Source organism: Prosopis cineraria, unplaced genomic scaffold (assembly GCF_029017545.1).
Source record: "Prosopis cineraria cultivar Desert tree isolate PC_DT_omini unplaced genomic scaffold, ASM2901754v1 PC12, whole genome shotgun sequence".
Lineage (NCBI taxonomy): Eukaryota > Viridiplantae > Streptophyta > Magnoliopsida > Fabales > Fabaceae > Prosopis > Prosopis cineraria.
Window position 1 is genome coordinate 8,672,937 of NW_026555343.1, and position 18,644 is coordinate 8,691,580.

The following is an 18,644-nucleotide window of genomic DNA, read 5'->3' on the forward strand; positions in this document are numbered from 1 at the left end:
ATAATTAATTTGAAAAATGTAATTATACATGAGGTTCACATCCTTAAAATTAGGAAGCAAATTAAAGAGGACCATCATTGATATATATCGATAGACAGATAGATACTATAGTCAAGTCGTTTTATTCAAACAAGATAGAGAAAGTTTTAGCCCCTACACATCAATATGATATCAACCCATAACAAAAACCCAAAACTAGAAATAGAGACCAAATTAAATAGACAAAAACAGACACACAGATTTATTCATGCATATTTAAATTAACATGATTTGATCAAAAGGGATTGCCCAAAGGTTGGAAACCATGACGAATGCTTGCATGCCATATTTGATTGATATTGAAAATGGTAGAGCCACACTCATGAACATTCCATTCTTCTAAGACATGTACTATTCTTGTTATTTGCCAAGCACTCATTGCTCTCCTCGGTAACCAATTTTGTCATCTCAAAGTGAAAAAATGGGAAAAAAAATCATATCAAATGAAGGCTTCTAAGAGTAAAATACATTAGCCTCCCTTAGATTTTGCTAATATTTCAGAGACATTTTATCTACTTTTAAAATGTACATTTTATTGTGATTTGGATTTAGTGAATAGAATAAATCCACTCACTCAATAAGTGTTTCACATAATATGATAATGTCTCTTTGATTTAATCAAGTAGTTGTAAAATATTTTACTATATAATACTAAAAAAGCACTAGATCTCAAATTTTAGAAAGGACAACATATGAAATGAGTGTTTTGATCTTGAAGATTGTTTTGAATTTTTGGAGAATAATGACCATTTTGTGTGGCACGATAACAACCATTTGATTTAATCAAATGGTTGTAAGAGATTTTATTATATAATATTCAAAAAGTACGTACTAAATTTCAAATTTTTAAAGAAGACAACATTTGAAAGGAGTGCTTTGATTAAAAGGATTGTTTTAAATTTTTGAAGAAAAATATAATTAGATAATTTTAAAATATAGATTAAATCCCATGGCTATAATTAAGAAACTCATTGAGTGAGTGTGGCTTAAAAATCAAAATCCATTTTTTTTTCTAATTTTTAACACTGTTCAAATGATTCTAAATTTTTTTATTAATTGAAATTTATGTTAAAAATTAAAATTATTAACCTTCCCCCACAATCTTTTTTTTCATTACTTACTCTCTTTAGAAAAAATACAAGATTCTTAATACTTAATTATAGTAATATTTAACTAAATGTTTTATAAAACATTAAATAAAAATAATAAGATTTATAACAAAATAAAAAATATACCAAATTGAAAATAAGAACCTTGAAAAAAATGTGAATACTCATAATAACATAGGATATTTTAGCAAAAAAGTAAAATTTAGTTAATTAGCGATCAACTTAGTAGAGTTTGATTGTAGAAAAATGAAATCTTAAAAATAAAAAGGAAGTTTATATAATGTAAATTGTAATTTTAGGAGAGCTTTGTGTAAGTTTCCTAATTAAAATGGAGACCGTTTAATTGTTTTTTAACACGTACGTAGCTAACCATTAATAATTACAAAAGACCATTGGAATTATATCCTAATTAAAAATATCAAACTATAGTGGTAACGATATATTCTAATCTCAAAAGCATGTGTATTGGTGAATAAGGGAGGAGCCATCATGCAGGAGTGTAATGGTAGAAGCAATCCTTTCTCATTTTCTTTAGAGGAAATTGAGAATATGGTATAAATAATGTTCCTCTTGGTGCTTTCATTTGTTCATCTTCATCCCATCCATCTCCCACCAACCATATCCACAAAAGGCAAAAGTGTATCTTTAACATTTTAATTTTATATTAGGTTTCAATTTGATCCATTGATTTTGCTATAAAGAAAAAAAGACCTATGGCTACAAAGCCATGCTAAATCAAAGTTCAAATCAACATATAAATTTCTGTTAAGTTTAAAACTTTCTCAACTTAAGAAATGGACATAGACATAGGATATGTTGTTGAAAACATTTGAAGAATCATGAAAACTAGTTTTTTTTCATATAAATAATTGTATACATATGTCGTCCTATTGAAGGCAATTCAATTTAAGCCACAATTGGCCATGAAATGTAAGTACTTTTTTTTAATAGAGATTCAAACTTTAATTCATCATGATATGAAGAGCGATCCTTTTTCACTATACTCAACAATCGTCAGTTCAAAACAATGTATTTATAGGCTCATTTAACATAAGTGAATACAATCTGTTATGTTATGAGTCACAAATTAAGAAGCCTCACAAGTGAAATGTGATTTATAAGTATGAGGGGTTCTCCTTTATAATATGTTAGTCTTTTGATATGAGCCTTTTTAGACTTGTGCTCATGACATTTGATAGGGTTTATAATGAGTTTCATATTGGGGAGCTTCATAAGTAATGTGAAGTTTATAAATTTGATAGGCTCTTTCATCAAATAGACTATTTTTTTGAGATGAGCTTTTATTTTGAGCTTGTATTAATGACATGTTGACCTATAAGAATATAGGTGTAAAACAATTATTCATTTTCAACAAATAATTTTTACCTTGGCATCATAGTTAGTCGTGAGAGTAAGACTTGCTTTGGACTCTAGTACTCTTGAATGAAGCTTCATCAACTTATCATAGTATAACTACCAGCTTGTATAATATCATACAAGTTTAAAAAAAGTAAACAAAAACAAAAAATTTTGAAAATTAAGAGAATTGTTAATTTTTACACTATTTTACATACTTCTCTCTTTATTTATAGAAATCTTCCTAAACATTAACAGGTTAAACTATTTAATTAGGGACAAATTTGAAAAATTATTGCAATTTGGAAAATATTTAAGAAGTTAAACTACTTTTAATTAACAAATTTTTTTAAACATTACTAAGGCAGTTAGTTGTAAATTATATTTAAAATAGGAAATAGTAATATTTCATCTCCCTAAAGTTTTCATTATAATATATCATAGATTTAAAATTTGAGTCACAATCCAAAATTTGGTATTATATATAGTTTGATGATGTTTAAACTTTGAAAATATTTAAAAGCCTAATATTAAATTGTCCAAATGTGAGTGGATTTAAATAAATATGGGAAGTCCCACATCACTTCCCACAGTGGATAAAGTTAAGTTTGATAACTAATATATAATAAAGAGGAAGGACCCACTTGAGCATTGAGATTTTGAGTTAAAATGTAATGTATTTTTGCTAATCTTGCCTATTTCTCCTCCCTCCCTTCTTGAGTGGTTGCTCCTCATTCCTGATAAGTGGTATCAAAACTTGGTTTCACTCGAGACTTGAAAGCCCATTATAGTGCACATGTTTGAAGCCCAAAATGGGGACTAGCTCAATAGGACTTGTGTGCACCACATCATTTGAAACCCAAAAAGCAAGGCTAGCCCTAGCAAGTGGGGACTTGGTGTTTGGGGTGTCTTTGATATTGGGTGCTTGAGAACTCACACTTAAGGGGCAGATTGCTGGGTTGTCCAAGTGTGAGTGGATATAAGATGACGTGGGACTTAAAATTGAGCATAATCACTTATATAATAAAGAAAAATGATTCATAACTTGAGCCTTGAGGTTTTGAGTTAAGATGAGGCATCTTTCCACTACTCTTACCTATCTCTCCTATACTCCCAATCTTGGGCGATCACTCACATTCCTAGCAAATGATATTAGAACTTAGTTTTGCCTAGAACTTCTAGCAAGGGCTTGTGTGTAACTGAAAAGGGACTTGGTGTTTGGATGCTTTGATATGGAAAGCTTGTGGACTTACATTTAAGGAAGAGATTGTTAGGATCTTTAAGTGTGAGTGGGTTTAAATAAATACAAGAAGTCCCATATTGGATAAAATTAGGCTTTTTAACTAATAAATAATAAAAAGTGGGGACTCATAAACTTAAATCTTGAGATTTTGAGTTAAGATGTGATGTCTTTTTATTAATCTTGCCCATCTCTCCTCTTCTTCTGTTTCTGAGCAATTGCTCTCCATTCCTAACACCTACGCATTTATGTATCAAATATTTAATGATCCATATAGTCTTGATAATATGACTTATATTTTAATACATCATAAGAACTCTCATAAGTGGCAGAATCAAGATAAAAATGGGAGGGTGCATATTTAAATAAAATTTTTTACATACCATTGGTAATTTTTAAATATTTAAAGAAAAATTTTATTAAATACTTAAATTATATGAAAAAATATCATAAGAATAATTTGAAATTATTTAATATTTTAATAAATAAAAAACATAGTCGAGTGAAATATTTTTTATACATATGATATAAACTCTATAAACTATATGCTGGACCTGCTAAAACTAGCATTAACCAATATTATTTACAAAGTAAATAGTAAAAATATATTTATTTAAATACCCATTCAATTTAATAGGAAAATACTTAGATACTTAACCTTATATACTTAATATAATTTTATCCAATCAAATCAAAACAAGTAAATTTTCATGTATTAATATAATACTAATAATAAAAGTTTATTATAAAATAAATAATCTATAAATGATAGACATGTTTTGATTTAATTAAAAACAAGTCTCTTAAGTATATAAGACTAAGTATAGTTTATTCAAAAAAAATTTTTAAAACAATCTACTAAAAAAATCTGACATGTACAATATAAATATTAAGTTTCACTCCTTTTAATATTCATCAAGCGATGACAAAAATATTTTTATATTTTTTTGGTGAAAAGGGAAATTATAAAATTATTTTTTATAAACTAATATAGTATAATCATATAATTTATTTCTATTTATAATGAGATTGCTCACAAAATTCTTCACGCTCTTCGTCCCTCTTGCCTATCTACATACCCTACCTCGTTGCATTGGATCCATATCTCTTTAAGCCCACTAGTTCTGGCCCAAGAGTGGCTGACTCAAGAACCCATTTCATTTCTTTATTAGGCCCATTCCTGACAAGGTACGGCCCCTTTACATTGAAAACGAGGTAGTGCGTGTGCGTGCGTGCGTGCATTGTGTATTAAAATCATATCTATTGGTTTTTAATTGTATATGTGTGTATATCTATCATAAAAACTATTATTGTATACTTTTTTTCTTTTTCCAAGGTATGTAACAACATCTGCTACAACAAGGTTATCTTTAATTTATTATAAAAATGTAGTTTTACAACAAACGTGGGTCCGTCCTGTATATGTGTGTATAAATCAGCAAATTATACTTTTACTCTTCTAATTTTACATAGAGTATTATTTTGGTTTTTTAATTTAAAAAATATTTTTCAGTTCTTTAACTCTAACATCATTAATTCTGAATAATTATTTTTTTTTGCCAGTCACTGTTATTTTTTTTAAAAATAAAACTTAATATGTCAACATTTAAAAATCTTTTATCAATATTTAAAAGTATAATGTATATATTTTTTGCGATGAAATTTACAGCGTTAAGATTAAAAGATTAAAAAAAATCTTATAAATTAAGGAATTAAAATGAAATCTTGTATAAAGTTAGAGAAAAAAATATACACTTTAGCATATAGATACACACACATTGTGTGTCTATAAAACTTACCTGAGCATTTCCTTTGCTTCGAGCATTGGATATAGCAAGAGAAACCTTATTAAAGTTGCCTCGCAGAAGCACTTGTGCTTTTGGGAATGCTGTTCACAACAATTGCTGCAGCTAAACTACTTCCATCCACAACTTTCATCTTCAACTCTGGAAACTTGTGGATATAAAGTTGCCCATATTCATTCAGCTCTTCTTCCTGCCAATTTGTGTTGTATTTTTTTTTTGGCCAAACAATTCGTGTTATATATATATATATATATATATATATATAAAATTACCTGTGCCTTTAGAAAATTATTTTGAAGTCCCATGTGCTTTTACTGACGTTATCACTTATTGATGAATAGTCGTTATATTTATTGTTGTTTAGTTGTTACCTGAACATTTCTACTAACAATTATCTAACAGCAATTGATAATTTCAGTAAGACATGAGACTTCAGGATAATTTTATAATTTTTCATGGGAGTTTTTACTATTTAAATAGTCGTTCTATTATGTTTTGCTGTAAAAACTCATGAAGGGTTGTGTTGTTTGTTTTAATTTCTAATTACTTGATTAAAAAGCCCCAGACTCAATACTTTAGCTCCAGATAATTCAGCCTCTAATATTGCCTCTTCAATTAATTTGTTGAGTGATCTGACCTGTCCCTTCAAATACTGCACAATACACAAGAAAGTTACAATTTTGTCTTGTTAAGATCCTAATCATCCTTTTCATGAAATTAAGGTAAAATTCTCTCATTCTTTTAGACTCTACATGGAGTTTCTTGAAGAACAAGAGAATTTAAAGCCCCTGATCAGAGCTAAATTTATAGTTCTTTCAAAATGGAAATACATTTTGAATTTTGAGCCATTCCCAAATAGAGCTATAATGAAGCAAACCGCAACATGGAAAATTCTTACATGTTTTGTGAATCGAGGTACGACCTATGACTGTAAATTGAGTTTTTTGAAAGTGTTCCATTATGAAACAAATGCACGACCAAAGATCCAAGCCATTGCTATAAAACCAAAAGTGAATGGCCAGATTAAACAAAGATACCATTTTGATGTTTGAGGTTTGGAGGCCAATAAGGAAGCGAACCCTAATGGAAGATGATAGATAGAGTCTAGGGTTGTGAGGTGAGTCAAGTGAACATCTGGTGAGTCCTTTGGTGTCTTCAAAGACTTTTCAAAAGTTTCATCTGTGGACTCATCCATAGTGCCATAAATGTAGTCATAGATTGGCATGAATAGAGAATAATTTGTCTTGAATTTGGTGTGTGATACAATGAGTGAAACTTGTGGTTCATAGATCAAGCTTGAGTTTGTTATTCATGATTGACTACTCAATTATTTATTCACAGTAATAATTGTGTAGTCATATATACTTCCTTTAGTCTAAAATATAAGTAACTTTTAACTATAATCTGATGCCAATAAAATTCAATTATGTATTTATTCTCATGAAAATATCGCATAGTTTTTCCTTTTTACTCTTAACCCCAACTATCAATGATGAATCAAATTAAAAAGAGATTAAGAATGAGGATGGGAAACATTAAACCCAGGTTAATAAATATAAAGGATAAAATGAGAAAAATAATTTTTATAAATACTCCATCCATCTCAAATTATAAAATTATTTTAATTTTAGATAAAATCACACATACTAATAAAGTTCATTAAATTCACTTCATAACTTTATTTTTTTCAAAACAAAAATATGAACTTCTAAAGATGCCTTCATTTAATACTCCATTTATGAAAAAGTATTAAAGATAGAGAATATAATGGAAAAGTTAAGGTAATATTAAAAAAGTATTATTAGTAAAACCTTATTTTTTTTTATCAAAGTCTCTTATATTTTAAACACCGAATCTTCACCAAAAGTGTGTGATAATTTGGGATGGAGGAGTACTATAAATTTCTTATATTTGGATTCAAATTTGCTGGGAAAAAACAGTTGACATATGGGAGGAGTATACCAACACTACCACAGAATATATCTTTAGGAGCGGGTATTTAGGAGCGCTTCTTTAAAAAGCGTTCTAAAATGTAAATGCGGAATTTATCGGAGCGCTTTTCTAAAAAAGCACTCCTGTATGTCAGGGCTTTTCAATAAGATAATGCTCCTAATTAATATAAATAGAATATTATAAAAAATTTAAAAAGACCTTCGGGAACGCTCGTAGTTAAGCGCTCCGGAAGACTACCTTCCAGAGCGCTCTTTGAAGAGCGCTCCGGAAGATCAACTCTTTCGGAGCGCTCTTGGAATGAGCGCTCCGAAAGAGCTCATCTTTCGGAGCACTCTTTTAATGAGCGCTCCGAAAGAGTTGTTCTTCCGGAGCGCTCGTCAAAGAGCGCTCCGAAAGAGAGATCTGCCGGAGCGCTCTTTGAAGAGCGCTCCGGAAGACCACCTCTTCCGGAGCGCTCATTAATGAGCGCTCCGGAAGAGGTGGTAATGAGCGCTCCGGAAGAGGTGGTCTTTTATATTTCTGCCTCCCGTCAGTTTTCTTTTCCCCATTCATGAGTTTCTTTCAAACCTCTCTCTCATTTGCTAAGGTTGTGCGTTCCCAACGAGTTCCAGATCATCGCTGTATCAGTCTATCTTTCGTCGCTGTTCACTGTTCCAGATCGTCATCCGCCGCTGTTCGCTGTTCCAGATCGTCGTTCACCACTGTTCACTGTTCCAAATCATCGTCTGCTGCTGTTCGTTGTTCCAGATTAGTGTTCATCACTGTTTGTTCATTTCTGTGTCATGTTGCGCCATCTGTCTCTGTTTTTGCTCTGCCGTCACCGTCACCGCCATCTCCTGCATCACTATTCTAGATCTACATTACTGTTCCAGATTTGTGCAGCTGCTATACACCAGAGGAAGCAACACTGTTAAGACCTCCGTTGTAGCCGTGTGTCATTGCTGTACAGCCGAGGAAGCAACGCTGCAAAGACCTCCGCTACTGCCGTGAAGACTTCTGTTTTCTGCCGTGAAGACTACACTGTGAAGGTATTTTTTTAATAATTAATTTATAATGTAATATATTGATATATTATATATATTTGAGAATAAATTTCATATATATATTTTTGATAATCAATATTATAGATAATATATGAATTGGAGTTATTTATATTAGAATTATGGAGTATTTGTAGTTGATAATTAGATTAAAGTTGAGGAAACTACTTGAACATTTTTATTTTATTTATGAAATATACTTTTAAGGGAGATTATTGTTATTAATTAAATTACAATTGATTGACAGAATTTAGATGCATTATGCTACTAAATTTTTATTTGGATGAATTAATTTTTTGAGTTTAAATGTATTGTGTTGTGGAATTTGATTATTTGATCATTTGGGAGGTTCTTCTTTTAAGGAAGATGTTGTTGAATTTTTTTTATAGAAATCTAAGTCCTTTGTTTATTGAATTTTGATAATCATATTAGTGATATGGATCATAAGTGGATGTTGGCTAATCAACTATCTAGAGAATATTGGGATGGTGTGGATGAATTCATTGAATTTGCATTTTGCTGTGATCAAGACCCCCTTGGAGTCATATGTCCTTGTTTGAAATGTTGCTATGGAAAAAGAGTAAAGCCAATAGAATTGAAAGATCATTTAATCTGTAATGGGATTGATCCAACTTATACTTGTTGGACCATGCATGGGGAGACAAGGAATGATGCAAATGATTGGAGGGATAGTGCGAGCTACTCAACATTTGATTGTGATAGTGGGACATATGATGTTGACCGTCTTGATGAAATGATTCATATATATAACTTCATCGCTGAAGTATTTTAAATTAAGTTAGAATTTATTTCCACCATATTTTGATAATGACATCTTTTATTGTTTTATAGGTACCTACACAATTACAAGGTTGGGAGTGTGGATACTATGTTATGAAGTTTATGAGAGAAGTAATCACACAACAAGAGTTAATCATTCCTGAAAATGTAAGTCAAAAACTTTAAAATTAAGTTGATATAATGTTAATTACTTATATATTGCTTTCATATCTTGTGTAGTATTTTGTTGGAGTAAGATGTTCGTATTTTACTATGGAGCAAATAGAAGATTTAGTTGAAGAGTTGTCAGAATATATTATTGGCTGTTTGTGATAGGAAGTTAGATTTCAATGTTAGAAAAATAACAATAGTTTCATTTGTTAGGCTTGTTAGAAATTAAACTAGGTTAGTTAGGAAATTGAAATTTTTGTATCAGTTTCAAATTCTTTTTTTGTATATAAATTTTTATGTTAATATTATTTTTAAATTAGTTTTTGATATTATGATTTGTCATTATTAAAGAGACGTAAAAGGAGAAATTTCAAAAAATCTAATTTAAAAAAAATTAAAGTAATATACGGGAGCGCTCATTTGAAAAGCGCTCCTGTAAAGTAACATACAGGAGCGCTCTTCCAGAGAGCGCTCCCGTATGTAGCTCCCTTACAGGAGCGCTTTTCGAAAAGCGCTCCCGTATAGCGTATATACAGGAGCGCTTTTTTAAGCGCTCCTATACATTTCGGAGCGCTTGATACGAGAGCGCTTCAAAAGCGCTCCCTAAAGTAAAAAAAAAGCGCTCCTGTAAACTTATTTTGTAGTAGTGCAACTTTCCTCAGTTACGTTTCACTAAATTACATGTGCTTTCTTTTTCATTTTCAAAATTGATATGCACTTTTGTTGAATTTTGTTAAACTTGTGTTGCTATATGGATATAGGCATAAGTCTAGAACATCCATTTGAAAGTTGTGTTTATCTTGACACTTTTTTGAAGTTGATCTAGCTCAAATTGCCCCATAAACTCTTTCAAGGATTTTCCTTAAAATCACTTGAAAGAGTCTCACAAGTGCTCGATTTGAATTAGTCCAAGTCTCATTAAATTTCTTTAGCTTGAGTCAAGCAAGCCCAGGATATCAAAAGCAACATGAAAAGAAAAAAAAAATTGTCCATGCTTTTGATAGGAATTTTACTTTAAACACATACTATTATCTCAAATGGGGTTTAAAATTATGTTTAACTTTTCCTCATGTAAAAATGTTGAATTGCAGTCATATTTGTTGTAATATTCCCAAAAGAACACAGTTCTTCAATTCAATCCTTCAATTTGGGGAAAATGTGGATGATGTCGAAAGCTTTATATAGTCTGATTGGGGCTTGCCTTTTAATTAAATTACATATAAAAAATAAATTAAGTTAATTTGACAAAGCAGATTTGCCTGGAACTCATATACATTGATTTATCTTCTAATTACTAGACGTGGAACTTAAACATATTCTAATAATGAAAGTATAAGTAAATGAGGAGACTTACGATGCAGTGTAGGCCAGATACTTCAAAAAGGGAAAGAGAGAGAAGAGCTTCTTTTGGAAGAACTCAAAGTTGCAGTGACCCAAGTTGTTCATGAAATCGATATAAAACAAGTAACCATAAACAGACGCAACGGAAGCAGTCTGTGTGAACAACGTTACAAATTGTGGCATTGCGAATAGAGTCAACTCTGCTAAGACCTCAGCAAATGGGTGAGCAACAGCTGTAAAATAAAAACAGTAATAATATCAATATACAAAATGATAAATACGAAAAGGGGAAAGTGATACTTATATCCAAAAAAAAATTAATTTAATCATGGTTTAGTCATCATAAGTAGTATTTATTGAAAGAAAAATTGTAAATATTGATTTATATAATTGTGAATAAAAGAGTCTCGATTGCAAATAATTGAGAGTGATTTATAAAATTTAAACATCCCATTTGCAAACGAGACATCTACATATTTGTATGTATCCAACTATTTAGATATTATCTTTCAACAATAGGTTTTTGGGATTTGACTTACCTTTGAATTAAGCTGTTGGGCTTATCTATCTTTAGTGGATCACGCCCAAATCTAAGCTTCCCTTGTGGAATGGGGGTTTATCTGAACATTCACAATGCTCAGGTCCTTATGTGTAATATTTCTCTTTATTGTTTTTTGGCAAGTATAAATAATAGGCTCTGCTGACAATACAAAAGTCATTTATTTTTAAATTATTCGAGCGGAGTCATTTTCACAAGGAGGGCGTGTGTGTGGAAGTTATATGCAAGAGGGAGGCTGTAGTGAAAACACTCATTAACTTTGAATTCATAAGGACAAAATTTCTTTTTCTCTTCCATTCCATTTTGTCTATTTGCTGTGAACTAGAAACTGAATTCAAGTGACTCTGTTTCTCTAAATAAAAATTTCTATGGTCTTTTGAAACTGCAAGTGTCATTTCCCTGATCAAAAAGAAAGAAAGAAAGTTGTGATGATGATCAATGATAATTAGACACCTGAAGCAAGGCATGTGTAAGGACATGTATAAGAGGCCTCTTGATGAGCTCATCAATATAATCAAGTACAAACGTTTAGAGCTAAGAAATGGGTCAGCCTTTCCCTTATAAGCTTAACTCATTAGAAATTGGAAGCCTAAAAGTCTTATTTCTTTTAAATATATCATTTTGTCAAAACCCAGCCCAAATTACTAAGGCTCAAGGCTTCGCCATGAAACTTGTATTTTTTTTTATTTTTTTTTTACAAAATTCAATTTAATTATGAAATATTCAACAAATTAAATTTTGAGTACAATTTTACATTTAAAGTACAAATAAAAATAAAAGGTTATCATCACCACCACCACCACCATTTATAAATAACATATTTGACTGTTTGACTAGTTTTATGATAATTCAATGCATTAGTAGTTATTGTTTGATTGTTTGAGGCTAAAATTGAGTAAAGAAATTTTAGATGATAAAAAAAGAAAGTAAGGGTTTTTTTTTTAAAAAAAAGATTTTTGGGCTAGCTTGAATTCAGCTTTTTTTTGAAGGCTTTTAGGTGTGAGCCAAAAAAACCCTCTTACTCATTTTTCTAGCAAATTCTCAAGCCCAACCCTCTACAAAAATATGAGAAAATACAAGCTAATCCAAATTCCTAGCTCTAAATTTGCCCCAACAACAAAGCAAATGAGGGGAAGAAAAGAAAATCATAAATGAATGAACAGTATCCTACCAATAATAGGTTGGGTGACAATGGAAGAATGATGGTGAGAATAGATGAAGTGATGTTGAAGAGCTCAGTGAAGTCAATAATAAGGAAACTCAACAAGACCAGCATGCTATAAAGTCGTGAGAATCACACTATCTGTTCTTTATAAGGGTAAGTGATAAGAAATCTCAAGAGGTATTATGTACATTGTGTCCATTATATGTCTGGTCAGCAAAATATTGTCATCCCTACAAACCATATGCATTCCAAATTAAGACTAAATCAGATCAAGTTTTAACTCCATTATTGTTTCAGAGAGTGGATTGAAAAAACAAAAAAAATATGAATATATATATACACTACTACAATCTTTTTACATTGATTCTAGAATTGATGTAGCGTGGTAAGTAAACTTTCTATACCAGTTGCAACTAGAACATGAATGGATAAGATTTAAATAGATGAATGGAGAGGTTTAAAATGGTCCCAATTTCTTTTACCAAACAAACAAAAAATGGTCTCAATTTCGAGTTTGCACTGCATGGAAAAAAAAAAACTATTTTGGAAGAGTTTCACCTTGCTGAAATAGTTGGTAGTATACAATGCTAGATGATTTATCAACAATACAGAGGAAAAAGGTAGTAACTAGTAGATTTTGGATCTAATAATAAGGCAATAAATGAATTAGGTTTGACATACGGTATTATAATTTAGTCATAGATTTGAATCTCATCTCCAATGGAATAATATGTTAAAAGATAAAAGAAAAATATAGTTGTTGGTCTCTATATTTTTAATATATTTTGATATTAGTCCTTATATATATATATATTTTTTTTATTGCTCTTATAGACCATTATGTTTTATTTGCCTGCAACGTTAGTCCTTATATCATCATTGATATAGTTAAATATATGCTAATGTGTACATAACTCTATTACTGTTGCTAAGTTGGTAAAATTATGATGAGTTAGATATTATATGAGTTATAAAATGTTCAATAAAATGTTCATTATCCTTTTGCCTCTTTGCCCTAGTTGGTTTCTTTTTGCTTTCTACTCATTTTTTTATATAACTCGCTCATCATAATATAACAAATTGAGAAGTAATAAAGTTTAACTGCATGTTAGCCACCGTGTTAAGTCTTTATAGTCAAATTTAAAAATAAAAAGACTAATGTCGCAAATGAATAAAACTTAAGAAGCTATGACCAACATAAAAGGAATATAAAGATTAATACCAAAATGTGCTAAAAGTTTAGGGATCAACAATTGTAATTTTTCAAAACTAAAAATCCGTAAATGAGGATGCATGGTATACCGTGGCGGAGCCACATCTATTTCATGGGGGCATATGCACCCCCCTTAATTTAGAAAAATTATTAATAAGTAGTATATATTTTGCTATTTTAATATATGTTAAATTAATTACGAATTCAAAATCATATTTTTTTAAAAATATTCAAACATGCACCTTTGGATATATTTTCACAAAATCATAGTTTTATTTTATCTTCAATTATTGTTAAACCATTCTTATTAATCAATTTTATAAGTAAATTATACCACATAACATAATTAATTATATTTAAAATAAATTATAATAATTAATGTTATATACAATTATTATGAATTTTATTGCTTCTATAATTTAATTTTTTCAATATTTTTTAAAATAATTATTATTCCTCTTGGCTCCTCCAATATAATTTTCTCTGCCGAGGAAAAGGCATACGTGTTGGCATGCAAAAAAATCATAATATATATATATATATATATATATTCCAAAATTTTTTGCATAAAAATAGATATTAAATGATTTAATGGAAATAAAAAATAATCAATTTTTTAGTACTCCCTCTATTAAAAAATTTAAGATATTTTTATTTTTTAAATGTATAATTAATATAGTTTTTTTTAAAATGCCTTTAACACATAAACCACCTAAACTTTCATCTTTAATAAAGTGAGACATCTTATTAAATAAAGACAGACATGAAAAGATGATATTAATTTAAAGATAATCAACTAACTTATTGGAGAGTATAGTTTAATTAAAAATATCTTATATTTTTTAACAGAGGTAATAATTGTTTTAAATTTCCTATTGCTATATTTGTAATAAAAATATTTAATAATTAAAATGGCTAATGTTATAGTCTTTTATGTATGTTTTTTTTTGGGCTAAAAACAATTGCAAGCTGAATCAAGAGTGATTGAAGTTTCCTATAAGTAATATAATTTTTTTATAATAAATTATACTTGAATTTTACGAGATAAAGAAAATAACTTTTAGTTATTGTTCTTCTTAAATTGGCAACCGATAACAACCAGGTGAAAGTTAATGGGTAATATAACGGAAAGTCCTTGTCTCAGCTAAATTTTTAACGCGTTTGGTTTTCTGCCATATTCATTATTTTATCGAGGAATGTATAAGTATTTTGGTACGGAAATCTTTAAGCTGTTTTAAACAAAATTCTCTAGTTCCTCAACTTGGGATACGATGCATTTGACTTAAGAAATTCAAGAGGATCATAAATTCATGATAGAAAGCATATTCGACATGTCCTAGCCCTAATGATATATAACTAAGTATGAACTATAAATGTCTCTGCAATATTACCCAAAAAATTACTATAATATAATTGCTGGAAACTGCTGAAGGAAAATGATCAAAAGTAAGCTGATTTGCAAAATTAAGGAGAGAAGCCTCTTCAAAACTCCTAATATCAAAAACACAGATAAAGAGTTGAAGTTCAAATGTTCAATATGCGATACATGGAGAAAAGATAGGTTAATTGTGCTCAAAGAAAAATGTGTTTGTGTTCTTAAGAGCTTAATTTCAAATGTTCAAAAGCATATCTAGAGATGTCTTTTTCAGTATTGGGATTGTTCTCTTTCTAGGCTGTGAGCTTGGGTACTTAGTTTTAGGTAGCTGCATAAAAACAATGCAAAATCTACATAATTGTATATGAGGGGAGCTCAAGAAACATAAAAAAAAATTTTTTTTTTTGGTAAGCATAAGGAGAGTGTAGGCACTCCATCAATAGTAGATATTATCTCTCTCAAAATACTGAGATCAAATAATAGACCTCTCTCAATTAAATTATTGCATACACAAGAGCTGGTGAACCCCTAATTAAAATAATTAATTGTTTGATGTTAACTTAAAACTTGATCTATGGCTTTAGTTTGGTATTTACTTTTCAACTTATAATCATACTCGTGTTGCTAGCTAATTGGAGAGAGGGCTAGCTCCCATGAGAAATCAATTGCATGTGCACTATTATCCTGATGATGAGCTAGTTGCCATGCCCTATCATTTAGTGAGAGAGAGAGAGAGAGAGAAAGAGAGATCTTCGTTTTGTTTTTAAAAGTGTTGGGTTATTCACCCTTAATAGATCAAAGCCCAATATATATGACCCATAAGATGGGGGCTTTATAATAATATTGGAGAGATCTAGGCCCTTGTGCATAATAATAACGAGGCTTAAATTTTAATATTTCTCATTTTTCAATTTGAGAATTGGTGGGAATAGTTTTTGGTAACTTCCACATCCTACATTACATGTGTGCCTTACTCTAGTATATGAGAGTGCTATAAATGGAAAACTCTCAATGATTCTCACTCCCTACTTTCTTCTACAAAGAGTGAATTTGCCGTGAGCATTACGATCCAAGTCTGACCTTGTGGCTTTGTTCTCATACAAGAACGAATTTATGTTGAAGGGAATTGCAGGCAACTGCCCCCACTAACATCATTAGCACCTCTTAATTATAGGGTGGGGAAATTATCACTTTCCCCCTTCAAAAATTACCACCTGCGCTCTTAAAGTATTACTCAAGCATCATTTAAGTTTTTTTTTAATTCAATCTTTACTCCTAAACATTTTCCTAGTCATTTAATCAATGAAATTAATGTTATTTGTATTGTTAACTTTTAGTTGGTAGATTGATTCATATAAGAAATTGTCTTGTTCATATTATTTATATAGATATATAAGATTAGGCTAAAATCTATAAAATCTTCTGAGTTTTAATGTAGTTATATCTAACTCTTCCCTTGTTTAAACTTTTAATATTAACCTCTTTGATTTTTTTTTCAAAGCCCCATATTATTAATAATTTTATTATCTTATTAACAAAATTTGACACATCAAATTAACGAGATATACATATTGCACCTAACATTGAAAAAATATTTAATTATTTTTAATACAACTCAAGAAAGAATCATGTCAATAAAAATTTATCCTTCCGTTAAAATAAGACAGGTATGCACCCATAATAATAGAAAAATATAGATAAAATTTTATAAAGTTATTATTAGCTTATAGAGGATGTCACATAAGGTGCTATACATCTTTTCTCAATATGAATGACAACTTTTGTTGATAAAATAGTTAGGAAATATTAGTAGGGAGTTTGTGATTAAAAAAATAAAAGGTTATGGTAGTTAATTTTTAAATTTTAAGGGTGAATTCTACTATCTCAAATTTAGGAAAATTTTATATATTTTAACCAAAAAAAAATATTTTTTCAACTTCTTTTTATTTTTAAATAATAATAATGTCAGGTTCTTTTATTATTTATATTGAAAATATTTATTTCAAGTGAGTATGATTATTTCATCAAAAAAGAGTGTTAGCAAATGATATTAATATTTACTACTTATTCTATTATTTTTAACACAAATTTTGTTTATATTAAGATAATTTTATTTTTTAAGTTAGTATAATTTTATAGTTTTTTATTTTTTCTTATGTATTTAATTTTGATTAATTTATTTTTATTATTTAAATAAATATTTATAATTATATTTAAAAAATATTAATATTTGTTTATATACGTTTTGCTCCCAACAAAAAAATTTTCTAGATCCCTCGCTGTTCCCACATACATATCTAGCCGTGCAACACAACCACTACACTACATTTATGCATTCCTTCTCCAAATTATAATAAAAAGTTATTTTGTAATATACTTTTGGAATTGTTTTTCTTAACTGTGTTAATTTAAAAACAGTTTTATAATTAAAAAATTGGCCAATAGTGTTTAATAATAAAGTGTAATATGCTTTGGAGTTTAGGAAAGTGTAACGTGTTTTGAAAATAAGAAAAATAAAAAAAAATAGCTTTAATATGTTCTCATTTTTTTAAAATAAAAAAAGAACAGATTTAGAAATAAGTAAATCCAAAATACTCTCCCAGATCCAAAATATAAGCATTTTTTTAATTAATCTTGGTTTAAATATAAGCAACCTTGTACATATGAAAATTTTCCTCCTCATTTTACCTTTCGTATTTATTAACCTAGATTATTGTGTAAATTTATCCCTTACTCATCATGAAATATATTGATAATTGAAATTAAGGATAAAAAAGAAAAAGAATATATATTTTATGAGAATGAAAACTTTATTGATACAAGAACTTTTCTTAAAAATTACTTATATTTTGAACTTAAGGTAGTAATGATTAAGTTCTCTCCCCCTTTTCTTGTATTTTAAATTGTGCTTTGTAATGCAGGTTTTAGACTTGTTTTTCAAAATAAATGAAAAGGAAGAATATCATGTAGCAAAAAAAAAAAAGGGAGAATATCAATTACGACCCTTCCAAAGTGATTAATCATTTGCAAGGTCCAATAATTTTTGAAACTCTTATACAGATCCAAGGGTCTCAAATTCAATTATATTTTTTTTGTCAATTACTACAATATCCTTAGTCTATATAAAATACAAAAATCCCCACCATCGTCGGTGGACATACCACTACCAAGCCGAAGGCCGAACCTCCATCGCTAGCTGCTGGAGCTCTGCTGCTGACAAGCAGTTAGTGGTTGGTTAATTCAATAAAGGGTCTATTGGGGTTTAAAGTCTTAACCTCTTGATTTTTCAAGAAGTATTGAATCAAGTTTCGTGCATCTACAGTAGGCCCATATATGTGTAAAAAAAATAAATTTGCAAACCTCCTAACAATCTAGCCGAAGCAACTTATAATTTTAATACATCTAGATATCTATAAAATCAGAAAAAAGAATAATTAATATGAAAAATGTAATTAAACATGACGTTCACATCCTTAAAATTAGGAAGCAAATTAAAGA

The 18,644-nt window shown here is 29.3% G+C and overlaps 1 pseudogene; it reads right to left on the minus strand.

Annotated features, from left to right (window-relative positions):
- Nucleotides 1-274: 274 nt before the first annotated feature.
- LOC129289054 (very-long-chain aldehyde decarbonylase CER1-like) lies at nucleotides 275-12,748 on the minus strand (annotated as a pseudogene).
- Between the last annotated feature and the right edge of the window lie 5,896 nt (nucleotides 12,749-18,644).